This window comes from Scyliorhinus torazame, chromosome 20 (assembly GCF_047496885.1).
Source record: "Scyliorhinus torazame isolate Kashiwa2021f chromosome 20, sScyTor2.1, whole genome shotgun sequence".
NCBI classification, from domain to species: Eukaryota; Metazoa; Chordata; class Chondrichthyes; order Carcharhiniformes; family Scyliorhinidae; genus Scyliorhinus; species Scyliorhinus torazame.
This window is the reverse complement of record NC_092726.1, coordinates 141062859-141081194: the sequence shown is the minus strand read 5'-3', so window position 1 is coordinate 141081194 and position 18336 is coordinate 141062859.

The window sequence follows — 18336 nt, the reverse complement described above, 5'->3', positions numbered from 1 at the left end:
TTAGTGAATTTGAATTCGTGTATCTGCGTGTCAGTGAGTGTGTGTATTAGTGTCTCGCTGTATGTTTAATTGTGTGTATTAGTGTCTCTGTTTCTGTGTGTGTTGCATTAGTGTCTCCATGTGTCTGTGAGTGTGTGTAGTAGCGTGAGTGGGTGTGAGTGGGTATGTGTATGAAATGAAATGAAATGAAAATCGCTTTTTGTCACAAGTAGGCTTCAAATGAAATTACTGTGAAAAGCCTCTAGTCGCCACATTCCGGCGCCTGTTCGGGGACACTATTAGTGTCTTTGTTTAGGCCTGTGAGTGTGTGTGTACTGATGTATCTGTGTGTGATATTGTGTGCATTGGTGTCTTTGTTTGTGTGAGTGAGTGTGTGTATTAGTGTCTATCTGCGTGTCTGTGACTGTGTGTATTTGTGTTTGTGAGTGTGTGTATTACTGTCCCTGGTCTGTGGCTGTATTAGTGTCTCTGTTTCTGTGAGTGTGTGTATTAGTGTCCCTGTGTGAGTGAGTGTGTATTTATGTCCCTGTGTGTGCCTGTGAGTGTGTGTATTACTGTCTGTGTGTAGTAGTGTCTCTGGTTCTCTGAGTGTTTGTATTATTGCATATGAGTCTCAGTGAGTGTGTGAGTATGCGCATTACTGTCTGTGCGTTTCTGTGAGTGTGTTTATTCATGTCAGTGTGTGTGAGTGTGTGTATTAGTGTCTTTGTGTAGGTCTGTAAGTGTCTCTATTTGTTTCTGTGTGTGTATATTCATGTATCTGTGTGTCTGTGAGTGTGTATTAGTGTCTGTGTGAGTCAGTGATAGTGTGTATTAGTGTATCTGTGTGTGAGTGTGTGTATTATTGTGTCTGTGTTTGTGAGTGTGTTTGTCAGTGGCTGTGTGTGTGAGTGTGTATTCTTGTCTGTGTGCCTCAAAGCGTGTGGTTATTAGTGTCAGTGTGCGTATTAGTGTCTGTGTGTGTCTGTGAGTGTGTGTATTAGTGTTTTTGTGTATTAGTGTGTGTGTGCCTGTGAGCTTGTATTAGTGTACCTGCGTGTCAGTGAGTGTGTATTAGTGTCTGCGTGTGTGTATTAATGTCTCTGTTCCTGTGAGTGTTTGTACTAGTGTTTCTGTGTGTCTGTGAGTTTGTTTATTAGTGTATATTTGTGTGAGTGTGTGCATTAGTGTCTTTGTGAGTGTGTATTAGTACCTTTGTGTGTGAGTATATTACTGTCTCTGTATGCGTGTGTGTTAATGTAGGTATGTGCGTGAATGTGTGTATTCGTGTTGTTTGAGTCAGTAATTTTGTGTATGAGCGTATCTGTTTGTGTGTTTATTAGTGTCTCAGTGTGTCTGTGAGTGTGTATGAGTGTCTGTGTGTGAGTGTGTGTATTATTGTCACTGTGTCTGTGAGTGTGTATTAGTTTCTCTCTGTCTGTGTATATGTGTATTAGTGTTTATGTGTATCTGTGAGAGTGCATTAGTGTCTGTGTGTGAGTATTATTCTGTCTGTGTCTGTGAGTGTGTGTGTCAGTGTCTGTGTGTGTGAGAGAGTGTGTATTAGTGTCAGTGGTGTCTGTGAGTATGTATATTTCTGCCTCTATGTGTCAGTGAGTGTGTGTATTAGTGTATGTGTGTGTATTACTGTGTGTGTGTCTGTGAGTTTGTATTCGTGTATCTGCGTGTCAGTGAGTTTGTGTATTAGTGTCCGTCTATCTTTGAGTATGTGTTTTAGTGTCTGTGTGTGAGTGTGTGTGTTAATGCCTCTGTGTGTCTGTAACTGTGTGTATTAGTGTCAGCGCGTGTCTGTGAGAGTATATTCCTGTCTCTATGTGTCAGTGAGACTGTGTATTAGTGTCTCTTGTGTCTGTGAGTGTGTGTATTAGTGTCTGTGTCTGTGTGTGTATTTAGTGAATTTGAATTCGTGTATCTGCGTGTCAGTGAGTGTGTGTATTAGTGTCTCGCTGTATGTTTAATTGTGTGTATTAGTGTCTCTGTTTCTGTGTGTGTTGCATTAGTGTCTCCATGTGTCTGTGAGTGTGTGTAGTAGCATGAGTGGGTGTGAGTGGGTATGTGTATGAAATGAAATGAAATGAAAATCGCTTATTGTCACAAGTAGGCTTCAAATGAAGTTACTGTGAAAAGCCTCTAGTCGCCACATTCCGGCGCCTGTTCGGGGACACTATTCGTGTCTTTGTTTAGGCCTGTGAGTCTGTGTGTACTGATGTATCTGTGTGTGATATTGTGTGCATTGGTGTCTTTGTTTGTGTGAGTGAGTGTGTGTATGAGTGTCTATCTGCGTGTCTGTGACTGTGTGTATTTGTGTTTGTGAGTGTGTGTATTACTGTCCCTGGTCTGTGGCTGTATTAGTGTCTCTGTTTCTGTGAGTGTGTGTATTAGTGTCCCTGTGTGAGTGAGTGTGTATTTATGCCCTTGTGTGTCTGTGAGTGTGTGTATTACTGTCTGTGTGTAGTCGTGTCTCTGTTTCTCTGAGTGTTTGTATTATTGTATGTGAGTGTCAGTGAGTGTGTGAGAATGCGCATTACTGTCTGTGCGTTTCTGTGAGTGTGTGTATTCATGTCAGTGTGTGTGAGTGTGTGTATTCATGTCAGTGTGTGTGAGTGTGTGTATTAGTGTCTTTGTGTAGGTCTGTAAGTGTCTCTATTAGTTTCTGTGTGTGTATATTCATGTATCTGTGTGTCTGTGAGTGTGTATTAGTGTCTGTGTGAGTCAGTGATTGTGTGTATTAGTGTATCTGTGTGTGAGTGTGTGTATTATTGTGTCTGTGTTTGTGAGTGTGTTTGTCAGTGGCTGTGTGTGTGTGAGAGTGTGTATTTTTGTCTGTGTGTCTCAAAGACTGTGTGAATTAGTGTTTGTGTGTGTATTATGTAGCCACCTAAAATGGCTGATTCCCGATTAATTTGGCCAAAACCCGTTGTAAAATGGCTAAACGAAAAGGCTGATGGAAAAGCAGCCAACAGAGCACAAACGGACAGCTGAAGACAGAAAAGCGTATTCGGCTCTTCGGAAGTCGGTCCAGATCGATACCTGCAACCATTAGCAGCACATCAACCCAGACATCTGCAGTTTAATCGGCTATCCCCGGGAACAATTGCAACATATCAGCAATTGAATGCCGATCCAGACCTCTCGGCGCCAGCAGTGGCCAAGACAAAGAAAGGTGAACGACCGCCCCCCGATCAAGGAATCGCCCCATTATTGGAGCATATCGAACACAGTGATTGGAACCATGTCCAATCACTTGTGACCAGGGTCAAGGTCCGCCCCGAGAGGCGGGAAGCCCCTGGGGCCTATAAAAGATAGGGGCCAAGTTCAGATCGACCCTTCTCGCCCTTCTTCTCCTGCTCGCAACCTTTGCAAGAACCATCAAACAGCAACCGTAAGTTTGACTCCAGCGATCGCTACCCGATAGAGACTCCCAGCCATCGACCTGTATTAGCCTTTGAATCCCGCAGGCCAGACACAATTCGATAAGCCATTCGTTTCCCTGACCTGGTGGGCCATTCCCAAAAGTTAAACATTGGCCAGTAGTGGTAGATTTTGATATAGAAAGTATGATTATTGTGTAAGTATTTATTGCTGTACATAATAAATGACCGTTGATTTTAATCTTACTAAGCGGTGTGCTGTCTTATTAATCATAACTAGAGCTTGAACCACGTGGCGGTATCAGAAAGATACATAGCGAGTCGTGAGCAAAGGTGACATAATTAGAGCGAATAAAACTAAGGCTAATAACAGCAACAATTAGTGTCTGCATGTCGGTGAGTGTGTGTATTAGTGTTTGTTTGTGTATTAGTGTGTGTGTGACTGTGAGTTTGTATTAGTGTATTTGCGTGTCTGTGAATGCCTGTATTAGTGTCTGTGTGTGTGTATATTAATGTCTCTGTTCCTGAGAGTGTTTGTCTTAGTGTTTCTGTGTGTCAGTGAGTTGGTGTATTAGTGTCTGTTTGTGTGAGTGTGTGCATTGGTGTCTTTGTGAGTGTGTATTAGCGCCTTTGTGTGTGAGTGTATTACTGTCTCTGTATGTGTGTGTCTGTCAATGTATGTGTGTGCGTGAGTGTGTGTATTAGTGTTGTTTGTGCGAGTGTGTGTATTAGTGGCTTTGTGAGTGTGCGTGTGTATTAATGCCTCTGTGTAGGTCTGTGATTGTGTCTATTTGTTTCTTTGTTTGTATATGTGTGTCTCTGTGTGTCTGTGAACGTGTGTATTCGTGTTGTGTGAGTGAGTAATTTTGTGTATGAGTGTATCTGTGTGTGTGTGTATTAGTGTCTCAGTGTGTCTGTGAGTGTGTATTAGTGTCTGTGCGAGAGTCTCTGTGTCTGTGAGTGTTTATTAGAGTCTCTCCCTGTGTGCATGTGTGTATTAGTGTTTCTGTGTATCTGTAAGAGTGTACTCGTGTCTGTGAGTGTGCGTATTATTCTGTCTGTGTCTGTGAGTGTGAGAACGTGTGTATTAGTGTCAGTGGTGTCTGTGAGTGTGTATATTTCTGTCTCTTTGTGTCAGGGAGTGTGTGTATTAGCGTATGTGTGTGTGTATTAGTATCTGCGTGTCTTTCAGTGTGTGTATTAGGTCTGTGTGTGAGTGTGTTTATTAATGCCTCTGTGTGTCTGTGACTGTGTGTATTAGTGTCAGTGCGTGTCTGTGGTTGTGTATATTTCTGTCTCTATGTGTCAGTGAGAGTGTTTATTAGTGTCGCTGTGTGCCAGTGAGTGTGTGTATTAGTGTCTGTGTGTGTGTGTGTATTTACTGAATTTGTATTTGTGTATCTGCGTGTCAGTGAGTGCGTGTATTAGTGTCTCTCTGCATCTTTAAGTGTGTGTATTAGTGTCTCTGTTTCTGTGAGTGTGTATATTAGTGTCTCTGTGTGAGTGAGTGTGTATCTGTGTTCCTGTGTGTGTCTGTGAGTGTGTGTATTACTGCCTGTGTGTATTAGTGTCTCAGTTTCTGAGAGTGTGTGTATTAGTTTCTCTATTTCTGTGAGTGTTTGTATTAGTGTATGTGTGTCAGTGAGTGTGTGTATTAGTCTGATTGAGCGAGTGTGTGTATTAGTGTCAGTGTGTGTGTGAGTGTGCATATTTTTATCTGTGCGTGTCTGCGAGTGTGTGTATTCATGTCTCTGTGTGTATGTATTAGTGTCTGTGTGAGTCAGTGATTGTGGTTATTCGTGTATCTGTGTGTGAGTGTGTGTATTATTGTCTCTGTGTCTGTGAGTGTGTTTATCAGTGTCTGTGTGTGTGAGAGTGTCTATTCGTGTCTGTGTATCACAAATGCTGTGTGTATTAGTGTCTGTGTGTGTATTAGTGCCTGTGTGTGTTTGTGTGTATTAGTGTATGTGTGTCTGTGAGTTTGTATTGGTGTATCTGCGTGTCAGTGACTCTGTGTATTAGTGCCTGTGTGTGTGAATTAATGTCTCTGTTCCTGCGAGTGTTTGTATTAGTGTTTCGGTGTGTCAGTGAGAGTGTGTATTAGTGTCTGTGTGTGTGATTGTGTGCATTAGTGTCTTTGTGAGTGTGTATTTGTGCCTTTGGGTGTGAGTGTATTACTGTCTCTGTATATGTGTGTGTGTGTTAGTGTCTGTGTGAGCGTGAGCGTGTTACTGTCTCAGTATGTGTGTGAGTGTGTGTATTTGTATATATTTATTTGACTTCCTCAACACCACGTCGACCATGATTGTAATGTCTTTCCCAGGGTGATGTATAATTTCATTGTGTGTTTCCCTTCCTCACAGTGAACCTCATCACAATTGTGATCCTGAAGAGAAGAAACTGTGGGCTGTCCAAATGTGTGACTTGTTACCTGTTGGCCATGGCAGTGGGGGATCTACTGGTCGTTATTCTCGACCTGATATTCAGACACATTCCCATTGTTTTTGAGGAACAGTTTAATTTCCTGCGGTCCATCCCCGTGTGTAATATCCACGCCGCCCTGCTTTATGCAGCCACTGACTGTTCTGTCTGGTTCACCGTCACTTTCACCTTTGATCGATTTGTGGCCATTTGTTGCCCGAAGCTGAAAAGTAAATATTGCAGCGAGAAAACGGCGGCTGTGGTTCTGGGAACAGTGGCTGTGCTGAGCTGTTTGAAGGACATTTCCTGGGGTTTTATGTTGTCCGGTCTCTATATGCTGGCGAACTTCCCCTGGTTTTGTGATGTCACAGAGGGTGTTCGGTCCTCTCCGGTCTGGACAACAATCGAGTTCCTCCACAACATTCTAGCCCCGTGTGTTCCATTCGCCCTGATTCTGCTGCTCAATGTTCTCACCGTCAGACACATTGTCCTGAGCAGCAGGGCCCGCAGGAGACTCCGGGCTCACAGCAGTGGGCACAGTCCCAGAGACCCAGAGATGGAGAGTCGGAGCAAATCCATCATTTTACTCTTCATTATCTCCGCCAATTTCATCCTGTTATGGTCAACGGTAATGGTGTTTTCTATATGGAGCCGGGTGTGGTGGCTGGGGTATCAGTCTGTACGGTTAGATTATTATGTTATGGAATTCGGCTTCATGCTGCAGCTCCTGAGTTGCTGCACAAACACTGCGATTTACGTCGTGACACAGACTCAGTTCAGACAGCAGTTAAAGAATGTGCTGAAAGTTCCCCGTAGTTCAATTGTTCAATTCATTAAAGCCTGAGAGGAACCCCCACCCACACGGCATCTCTCTCCTCGCACTGCCGGTAAAACTGACCATCCCCAGCCAGCCTCACCCTGATTTACCATTCTGCTTTACCAGGAGGGACTATCGGTGGGTGGGTGTGTCAGCCCCTATGGCCGATCAGTTGTGTCTGTGTGACTCCCCCATGGCCAATCAGCAGGGTCAGTGAGACTCCACCAAGACCGATCAGCTGTGTCAGTGTGACTCCCCCACGGCCGATCAGCTGGGTCTGTGTGACTCCCCCATGGCCGATCAGTTGGGTCACTGTGACTCACCCATGGCCCATCAGCTGTGTGTGTGTGACTCCCCCCATTGCCGATCAGCTGGGAGTGTGCTTCCCACAATTGCCCATCAGCTGGGTGTGTGCTTCCCCCAATTGCCGACCAGCTGGGTATGTGCATCCGCCATGGCCGATCAGCTGGATGTGTGTGACTCCCCCAATGCCGATCACCTGGGTAAGTGTCTTCGCCATGGCCGATCAGTTGGATGTGTGCCTACCCCCCATTTCCGATCAGCTGGGCGTGTGCCTCACACTTAAACACAGTCTGTGCAGCAGCATGTGCCCCAGATAGAGGCACAGACAGAGACACAGACAGGCACAGAGACACAGACAGAGACACAGACAGAGATACAGACAGAGACACAGATAGAGTCAGGGATACAGACGGAGACACAGACAGAGACATAGACACAGGCAGAGACAAAAACAGAGAGGCATACAGAGGCTGAGACGGACACACATACAGAGACACAGACAGAGATACAGAGACAAACACAAACACCGACACAGACAGAGAAAGAGACACAGACAGAGACACAGACAGCGACACAACCAGAAACACAGGCAGAGACACAGGCACAGACACAGAGAGAGTCACAGAGAGAGACACAGACACAGAGAGAGAGATGCAGACACAGAAAAAGTCAGAGACACAGACACAAACAGAAACTCAGACAGAGACACAGACACAGGCACAAACACAGGCAGAGGCATAGACAGAGACACAGACGGAGACTCAGACACAGACACAGACAGAAACACAACAAAGTCACAGACAGAAACACAACAGAGTCACAAACACAGACAGAGACACAGACAGATACACAGGCACAGACAGAGACACAGAAATAGACAGAGACACCGACAGAGACACAGACAGAGACACAGGCAGGGACACAGACAGAGACAGAGACACAGACACAGAGAGAGAAAATAACACAGGCAGAGACACAGACAGAAACGCAGATTAAGAGACACAGACAGAGACAGAGACAGAGACATAGACTCACACAGACACCCCCTACTGACACCCATACTGAGACACAGACACAGATACAGACACCGACACGATACAGACAGACACGGACAGAGACACAGACAGAGGCATAGAAATACACAGAGCCCCAGACAGAGACACATACACAGACAGAGGAAGAGACAGAATCACAGATAGAGACACACACGCAGACAGAGACAGAGACTCAGACAGAGACAGGGACACAGACAGAGTCACATACACAGACAGAGAGACAGTCAGCGACACAGATACAGGCAGAGACATAGGTAGAAACGCAGACAGATTCAGAGACACAGACAGTGATACAGACACACACAGAGACCCATACTGAGACACATGCACGGACAGAGACACAGATACAGGCACGAACACAGACACAGACAGCGACACAGACAGAAACACAGACATATACAGAGACCCAGACAGACACACAGTCAGAGACACAGCCACTGACACAGACAGAGACACGAACAGAGAAAGAAACAGAATCACAGACAGAGACACAGACACAGACAGAGGGAGAGACACAGACAGAGAGAGAGACATGGACAGAGATACAGCAACTGACAGATACAGGGACACAGGCAGAGACACAGACACAGGCAGAGAGACAGTCAGCGACACAGACACAGACAGAGACAGAGACAGACACACGGGCACAGACAGTGACACAGACAGAGACTCAGGGGCAGACAGAGACACAGTCACAGATATAGGCAGCGACACAGACATAGACAGAGAAACAGACAGAAACACAGACAGAAACGCAGACAGATTCAGAGACACAGACAGAGATACAGACAGTGACAGAGACTCACACAGGGACCCATACCGAGACCCATACCGAGACACAGCCACAGGTGCAGACACCGACACAGACACAGACAGAAACACAGACAGAAACACAGACAGGGACATTGAAATACACCAAGACACAGACAGAGACCCAGACAGAGACCCAGACAGAGACACAGACACTGAAACAGTCAGAGACACAGACAGAGGAAGAGACAGAATCATAGATAGAGACAGAAACATTGACAGAGACACAGATAGAGACACAGACAGAGACACAGACAGAGACACAGACAGAGACAGACTCACAGACAGAGGCACAGACACTGACACAGACAGTGACACAGGCACAGACACAGACACATACAGAGAGACAGTCGGCGACACAGACATAGACAATGACACAGGCACAGGCAGAGACTCAGGCCCAGACAGAGACACAAACACAGATATAGACAGAGACACAGACCGAGACACATACAGAGACAGAGAAACAGAAAGAAACACAGACAGAATCACAGACAGACACAGACTCACACAGAGACACAGGCACAGACAGAGGCACAGACAGAGACAGAGTCACAGCCAGAGGCACAGACACTGACACAGACAGGGATACAGACATAGACACAGACACAGACAGAGAGACAGTCGGCGACAGACATACACATAGACAGTGGCACAGGCACAGACAGAGACACAGACAGAGACTCAGGCCCAGATAGAGACACAGGCACAGATACAGACAGAGACACAGACAGAGACAGAGAAACAAAAAGAAACACAGACAGAATCATAGACAGACACAGACTCACACAGAGGTACAGACACAGACAGAGACACAGGCAGAGACACATACAGAGACACAGACAGATACACAGACAGAGACACAGACAGAGACACAGACAGAGACGCAGACACAGACAGACTCAGACAGAGATAGAGAAAAAGACACAGGCAAAAATATAGACAGAAACGCAGACAGATTCAGAGACACAGACAGAGACACAGGCAGAGATAAAAACCCACACAGAGACCCATACTGAGACCCATACATAGACAGAGACACAGATACAGACACCGACACAGACACAGACAGAGACATAGAAAAAAATCATATACATACACAGAGACCCAGGCAGAGACACAGACAGAGATACAGACAGAGACACAGACAGAGACACGGGCACTTACACAGACAGGGACACAGACAGAGACACAGACACAGACAGAGAGACAGTAAGCGACACAGACATAAACACAGATAGATACACAGGCACAGCCAGAGACAGAGACACAGGCACAGACAGAGACCCAGACATAGATATAGACAAAGACACAGGCAGAGACACAGCAGAGACAGAGAAAAAGACAGAAACACAGACAGGATCACAGACAGAGAGACAGACAGAGGGAGTCACACAGATACATGCAGAGACACAGACAGAAACAGTGACATAGACAGAGACACAGATAGAGACACAGATACAGACGCAGACACGGACACAGATACAGACCGAGACACAGACACAGACACAGAGAGCGAGACACAGACACAGTCACAGGGACAGACAGAACACAGACACAGACCAAGACACAGACAGAGGCACAAACAGAGACACAGACAGAGAAAGAGACAGAATCACAGACAGCGACACAAACACATACAGAGACAAAGACACAGACAGAGACACAGACAGAGACACGGAAAGAGGCACGGACAGAGACAGAGACATAGACACGGGCACAGACAGAAACACAGACAGAGGCACAGACGGAAACACAGACAGAGACACAGGCACAGACACAGGCAGAATAGAGAAACATGTTAAGCAATGGGTTAAGTGTTAAGTAATGCATTAAGAGACATTGCAATTAGTTGTCTCATTTATGTTAAGTAGCCAATGTTTGACACTGATATGTAAAGGGGCTTCAGGTGGCCCTTGTGTCAGGTGGTGTGTTGTTGGAGTTTTGTGCAGAGGTTGTGGAAGTGAAATAAATGGTGTTTTGGTGAAAAGGAACAGAAATTCTGACTCTTCATACAACGGTAATTAAATCGTACAACAACGGTAGCAGAGGACGGTAGCTGTGCAAATGTCAAGGTTTGAAAGATACAACTTTTCCTGATCAAACCAAGGAGTGAGTGAGAAGGAAAAAAACAAACATGGCTGAACCCAGGATAAAGATGGCTGGATATGACTATCCCCCCTTATTTTCTGAAAGGAAACTTACGACCAATGGAGAAGTGCAGTAATTATGTGGACTAAGGTAACTGCCTTGGGTAGACAAAACAAGGTACGGCATTGGCTCTTTCTCTATCTTAGGACAGTAAAATCCGAAGCTTTCTGTGCTGGAATTGGAAGAGTTAGACTCAGAAAAATGTCTGGAGACTCTATTACAGTATATGGATAAGATTTACAAGAACAATGACTTGTTAAGTGCGTATGAAGCACGGTTGGATTTTGATAAGTTCCGGAAAATAGAGGAATTATCCATAGAAGACAATATTATGGAATTTGGAAGACTATATAAAAGGCTGAAGAAACTCAACCTGGAATTTCCACAGTCTATGTTGGCCTTTAAATTACTTGACTGTGCTAGAGTGAGCAACATGGATAGGCTACTGGTTTTGACAGGAGTTCAGTTTACGGATGAGGATACTTTATTCGATCAGATGACAAAAGCTTTAAAGAAGTTACTGCGGAAACATTCGATTCCGATGGCTCTGATGACTGAAATAGGTCGGTCTGCTATTAAGCAGAATATGGAAGATACACTACTTACAGGATAGCGAAACTGTACGGCTACGAACAAGGCCCAAGAGTATAGAAGGCGATCGAGACAAGGAAACTATGAAGACAGAATCCCAGTTAGAACCTACAATAGGAAGATGAATCCCAGAAATATACGGGGCATGATAAATCGATGTTTTCGATGTGACTCTCAATACCATTATCTCTTCAACTGTCCAAAACGTTATGATAGAGTGTTTGAAGCGAAACATGACACGGAAGAGTCAGAAGAGGAAAAAGATAGTGTTCAGAGAGAAGACATTGTCCTATTAACAAGCAGTTTTACGCCGGTAATGAGGGTGTTGGTTGCAGAATCCTTCAATTGTGCTGTATTGGACAGTGGCTGCACATCTACTGTCTGTGGAATTGATTGGTTAATATGTTACCTGGACTCCTTGAATGCTAAAAGTCGTAACAATGTTAAGGAATTTGAAAGTTCCACAAACTTCAGGTTTGGGGATGATAATACTCTGAAGTCGCTGAAAAGCGTGGTGATCCTTGCAATATTGCCGGAGTGAATCATTTCATTAGCACGGATGGATTTTGTATCAAGTGAGATACCTTTGCTTCTGAGCAAACTGTCGATGAAGAAAGCACACATGAAACTGGATAAGGCAACAGTTTTGGGAAAGACAGTGGACTTACAATTTACACATTCGGGCACTATTGTATTCCATTGCTGACAAATAATATTCCAAGTAGAGTGGTTAAGGATGTGTTAATGGCAGTTGAAAATGTGACTTTCGCTGATAAAACGTTTGTTGTATTAAAACTGCAAAGGCAATTTGCACATCCGTCTCCTCGGAGGCTGAAAGTTTTATTAACGGATGCAGGGGTAAGGGATGAAGACTATACTAAACTGATAGAACAGGTTAATGATTGCTGTGAAGTCTGTAGGAAGTACAGAAGGACACCAGCACGACCGATAGTAACCCTACCTTTCGCCAGAGATTTTAACGACATTGTGGCTGTGGACCTTAAGATCTGGGACAAGGCCATTTTTCCGAAAGGACAACTAGCAAACGTTGGTACAAAGGTGACATACTTGCCTGAAGGGTTCAGTCAATGGAATGATGCAACAGTTATTAGAGCAGGGAAGACCACTGGAAAGTATAAACATCGGTTGAATGTATAGCATTCAGGGGAGGGAGTTAAGACAATGGATTGGGAACATGAAGTTCAAAAATGGATGTCACAAACACGCAGTGCCAGTTCAGATAGTACATCGGTTAGTGAACAGGTCCGCAGGAAAAGGTCGAGAATTTTGAAAGGACATCCCACAGCAGATAGGAAAGATCAAGCAGTAACATTTAGGAAACGTTACCAGGCGGGACAGGAGTCGTAGTTTATCAAGGTCTCGGAACATGAGTAAGACTACGAATACTAATAGCAGTAGAAGCCCACATGCACGTGAGATTTTGGTGGCTTCCAATCAATTATATGAAAAGTTATCAAAGATGCTAAACAGCAAGAACTACATAGTTGGAGTGAATTTGGGGTATACACGGAAGTACCGGATAGGGGACAAAGAGCTCTGTCCCATAGATGGATTTGAACGGAAATGTTTCTTCCGGATGGAACTTACAAGGCAAAGGCCAAGCTTGTGGCAAGGTGATTTGAAGAAAGCTGAGAAGATCAGGATGTAAGGGTAGATTCACCTAAAGCAGGAAAGGTTAATTTTAAAGATCTTCTTTTAGCCACAAAGGCATGGGAATGCAAATCTATAGATATGAAAGCTGCCTTCTTGCAGGGGCATCAGCTCCAGAGAGACATTTTTCTCCATCCTCCTAAAGAAGCAGCTAACACAGAAGGGGTACTCTGGAAGTTGAACACATGTGTATGTGGTTTAAATGTTGCATCTAGAGTCTGTTTTTTTTCGGTAAGGTCAGCTTTGTTAAAGTTAGGCTGGTACCAGTTGAAAGTAGATCCGGTAATGTTTTACTGGCACTATGAAGGGAACCTTTCTGGCATCTTTATGAAGCATGTCAAATAATTTTTGTGGGGTTGGACTAGTGATTTTGAAATTTTTGTAATCTCTGGTTTGAGGAAAGAATTCAGGGTCGGAAGTCAGTCTTCCGGCGCATTTAAATATATTGGACTGGAAATCGGACAGACTAAGTTACGGGCAAATTTACGGCAGCAATCTTATTTGGAAAGCATCAGCCCAAAAGCAATTAGTCGTGACCGGGTTTCACAAAAAGATGCAAGATTTCAAAGATGGAAAAGAGTAACTGCAAAGTTTAATTGGGCTACTGAATTGGTTAGATAGACAGACTAGACCGGACGTGAGTTTTGATGTCTTAGAGTTGAGTACAAAAATGAATGATCCCAAAGTGGAAGACATAATAAGAGCAAATAAAGCGTTTGGCCAAACTAAAAATGCAGGAGTGTGTTTTGAGGTTCCCGGTTTTAGGTGACCTTAAGCACTTGAAACTCATAGTTTATAGTGATGCGTCCTATGCAAATCAAGCACAGGAGGTTTTATAATTTTCCTCTTTGGGAACAATGGTAAATGTTGTCTTCTTCTGTGGGAAAAAAAGAAAATAAGGAAAGTGGTCGAAGTACTTTGGCTGCTGAGACGTTAAGCTTTGTAGGGGCGGTGGATATGGCCTTTTATATATCTCAGGTATTGACAGAAATGTAACTTTTGGATATTATTAATGAAGGGCGCCTTTTTCTGTGATTTTTTTCTTCTTCCAAAAAAAGAATTTGAAAAGAAAGGTGGGGGGGGGGGGGGGGCGACGGAATTTGCGTATGTGTTATTGAGTTTATTTAAATATTGTTTTCACCTAATTATTTTTTTCTCGAAGGAAGGGGAGACTGTTAAGTAATGGGTTAAGTGTTAAGAAATGCATTAAGAGACATTGCAAGTAGTTGTCTCATTTATGTTAAGTATCTAATGATTGACACTGATATGGAAAGGGATTTCAGGTGGCCCTTGTGTCAGGTGGTGTGTTGTTGGAGTTTGCAGAGGCTGTGGAAGTGAAATAAATGGTGTTTGGTGAAAAGGAACAGGACTTCTGACTCGTCATACAACGGTAACTAAATCGTATAACATATACAGCCTCAGAACAAAGAACAAAGAAACGTACAGCACAGGAACAGGCCCTTCGGCCCTCCTAGCCCGTGCCGACCATGCTGCCCGACTAAACTACAATCTTCTACACTTCCTGGGTTCGTATCCCTCTATTCCCATCCTATTCATGTAAATAGGAAATACATCCCTGGTCTTGTATTCCAGCCCCCTTGACATGAATGCTAATATTGCATTTGCCGTCTTAACTGATCCCTGAACCTGCACATTAACCTTAAGAGAATCGTAAACAAGGACTTCCAAGACCCTTTGTGCTTCTGATTTCCTAAGCATTTCCCCAATTAGAAAATAGTCTATGTCTACATTCCTCCTTCCAAAGTGCATAAGCTCACACTTTTCCACATTGTATTTAATCTGCCACTTCATTTCCCACTTTCCTAGCCTGTCCAAGTCCTTCTGCAGCCCGCTTACTTCCTCAATATTACCTGCCCTCTACAGATCTTTGTTTTATCTGCAAAGTTAGCAAGAGTGCCTTCAGTTCCTTCTTCCAGATCATTAATGTATATTGTGACATGTTGTGGTCCCAGTTCATACCCCTGAGGCACACCGCTAGTCACCGGCTACTATCCTGAAAAAGACCCCTTTATCCGCACTCTCTGCCTTCTACCAGTCAGTCAATCCTCTATCCATTCCAGGATCTTACCCTTAATACCGTGGGCTCTCAATTTATTTAACAGTCTCCTACGTGGCATATTGTCAAAGGCCTTCTGGAAATCGAAATAAATCATATCCACTGCTTCTCCTTTATCTAACATCCTTGTTAACTCGTCAAAGAACTCTAACTGATTTGTCAGACAGGACCTCTCTTTGACAAAGCCGTGCTGACTCAGTCCTATTTTACCATGCTCTTCCAAGTACTCCGTGGTCTCATCCTTAATAATGGACTCTAAAATCTTACCAATGACCGAGGTCAGGCTAACCGGCCTATAATTTCCAGTCTTCTGCCTCCCTCCCTTCTTAAACAGCGGTGCTACATTAGCCACTTTCCAGTCCTCTGGGACCCTTCCTGCCTCCAGTGATTCCTGAAAGATCATCACTAATGCCTCAACAATATCCTCAGCTATCTCGTTTAGGACCCTGGGGTGTAGTCCAACTGGTCCGGGTGATTTAGCCACCTTCAGATCTTTCAGTTTGCCCAGAACCTTCTCCTTAGTAATGGTCACTGAACACACCTCTGTCCCCTGGTTCTCCTGGAGCTCTGGCATCCCACTGGCGTCTTCCACCGCGAAGACTGATGCGAAGTAACTATTCAGTTCATCTGCCATTTCTTTGTTTCCTGTTATTACTTCTCCAGCCACGTTTTTCAGTGGTCCAATGTCTACTTTTGCCTCTCTCTGACCTTTTATATGTTGAAAGAAACTCTTCCTTTTATATTACTAGCTAACTTGCACTCATATGTCATCTTCTCCCCCCTTATTACTTTTTTAGTTGTCCTCTCTTCACTTCTAAATGATTCCCAATCCTTTGGCTTCCCAGTAATACTCGCCACTTTGTCTGCTTTCTCTTTACCTTTTATGCTGTCCTTGGCATCCCTCGTCAGCCATGGATGCCTTTTCCTCCCCTTAGCATGTTTCCTCCTCCTTGGGATGCATTTCCCTTGTGACTCCCCAATAACCACCCAAAACTTCTGCCATTGCTGTTCCAATGTCTTCCCTGCTAGGCTCCTTCTCCAATCAACTCTGGGCAGCTCCTCCCTCATGTCTTTGTAGTTACCCTTATTTAATTGTAACACCGTTACATCTGATTGCAGCTTCTCGCTCTCAAACTGAAGGGTAAATTCTATCATATTGTGGTCTCTGCTGCCTAAGGGTTCCTTCACCTTAAGTTCCCGAGTCAAGTCTGCCTCATTGCACATCACCAAATCCAGAATTGCCTGTTCCCTAGTGGGCTCTACAACACGCTGCTCCAAAAAAACATCTCTTAAACATTGCACAATATCCTTTTCTTGGGGTCCACTACCAACCTGATTTCCCCAGTTCACCTGCATATTGAAGTCCCCCATGATCATTGTAATATTGACTTTTTTACACGCCTTTTCTATCTCCTGATTTATTTTCTGCCTCACATCCTGACTACTGCTAGGGGGCCTGTACATAACCCCCATCAGGGTCTTTTTACCTTTGCGATTCCTCAACTCTTTTGCAACTTCAATTGCATGCGGGTAAAGTGGATCTGGGACCTGTAATGGCTGTGCTGAGGGCTCTCTTTCAAGCATCCACGGCATCCGTGCTGTGGAAGCCATTCCCAAGGTGCCTGCTTATTGAGAAGTTCGGATAGGGGCGCTGCATTTGTGGCGAATCCATCGATATGGTTTCGGCAATAGCCAACCAGTCCTAAAAATGACCGGAGGGCTGTTACGTTATGGGGAAGGGTCAATTTGACGATCGAATCAATTTTCTTTTGCTCGATCTCGCGTTTACCATGTGTGATTACTTAACCCAAGTCAACCACTTTTTCTTGCAAAATCTGGGCCTTCTTGGGGTTGACTTTACATCCAATCTGTTTTAGGAGTACTATGAGTTCGGCGAGAAGAGAAATGTGCTCTCCTTTTGTGCCTGTCATCTACATACTGGACCAGACAATCGGGGCGGGAAAAGTTTGCTAGTCCATTTGCCAGCTGTCGGTGGAAAATGGAGGGGGAGCTGTGGACGCCTTGTGGAAGGCACGTCCACGTATACCTTTGTCTCTGGAATGTAAAGGCGAATTTCGATTGGCCCGCTTTATCCAATGGAATGGACTAAAAGCCGTTGCTAATGTCTAAAACTGAAAAAGGTTTTGACTGGAGTCCCTGTTTGAGCATCGTCTCGGGACGCGTGGCAACCGTGGGGGCTGCTACTGCGGTTACTTTGTTCAGTTCCGGTAATCAATGGTCAGTCGCCATGATCCATCCGGTTTCCTGATGGGCCAAATTGGTGCGTTATTTGTGGAGGCTACTGATTGGAGTACGCCTTGATCAAGCAAACTCTCTATTACCTTTGAGATTTCTCCCTCTGCCTCTTGGGGAAAACCATATCGCTTTTGGGGTCGGGGTTGGGACCTGTAATGTTCACTAAGCCAGCTATTTTGCCACAGTCGTGCTTGTGCTGTGCAAATGCTGCTTTGTGTTGCTGCAGGACTTCCCTAACCTGTTTGTCCTGACTAATGGCTCGAGGGTCGAACCAGAAGTCTCCTCCTGAGATAATCCTGTTTTCATAGCGTCCAACTGTGAGCGTGGCGGGAGCTCGTGCTGCCTTTGCCATTCTCCATACACATTTATTAACTGGAACAAAATAGAGGTTGTGGGAGCTCATAAAATCGATTTCTAGGATGTGTTCAACTGTCTGGGGTAGATCGACCAAAACTACGGGGTGTTTAGTTGTAATGTTCCCTATTTGTATCGCTACAGGGGCTGTGATGTGTCCGTGTTGTAAGTGACCTGTAAAGCCGCTGAGTGTGATGGTGTCTGTTGTGGGCCACGTGTCTGGCTGAAACACCGTGGAGGAATTGAGCGGGACCCTCCTGTGTCCCAAAGAAATTCTACGGGGTGTCCCCAGACTTTGCATGATACGACCGGTCTACCGGACTTGTCCCAAAGGGTGTCGCAGACCCAAGTTGGGGAGCCCGAACACCGTCAGTCGGTGCCGTTCAGGTCTATGTTCTCTGAACGGGCGCTAACGCTATGGATTGGCTTTGCCCTATTCCTATTTAGGGTGCCTTGCTG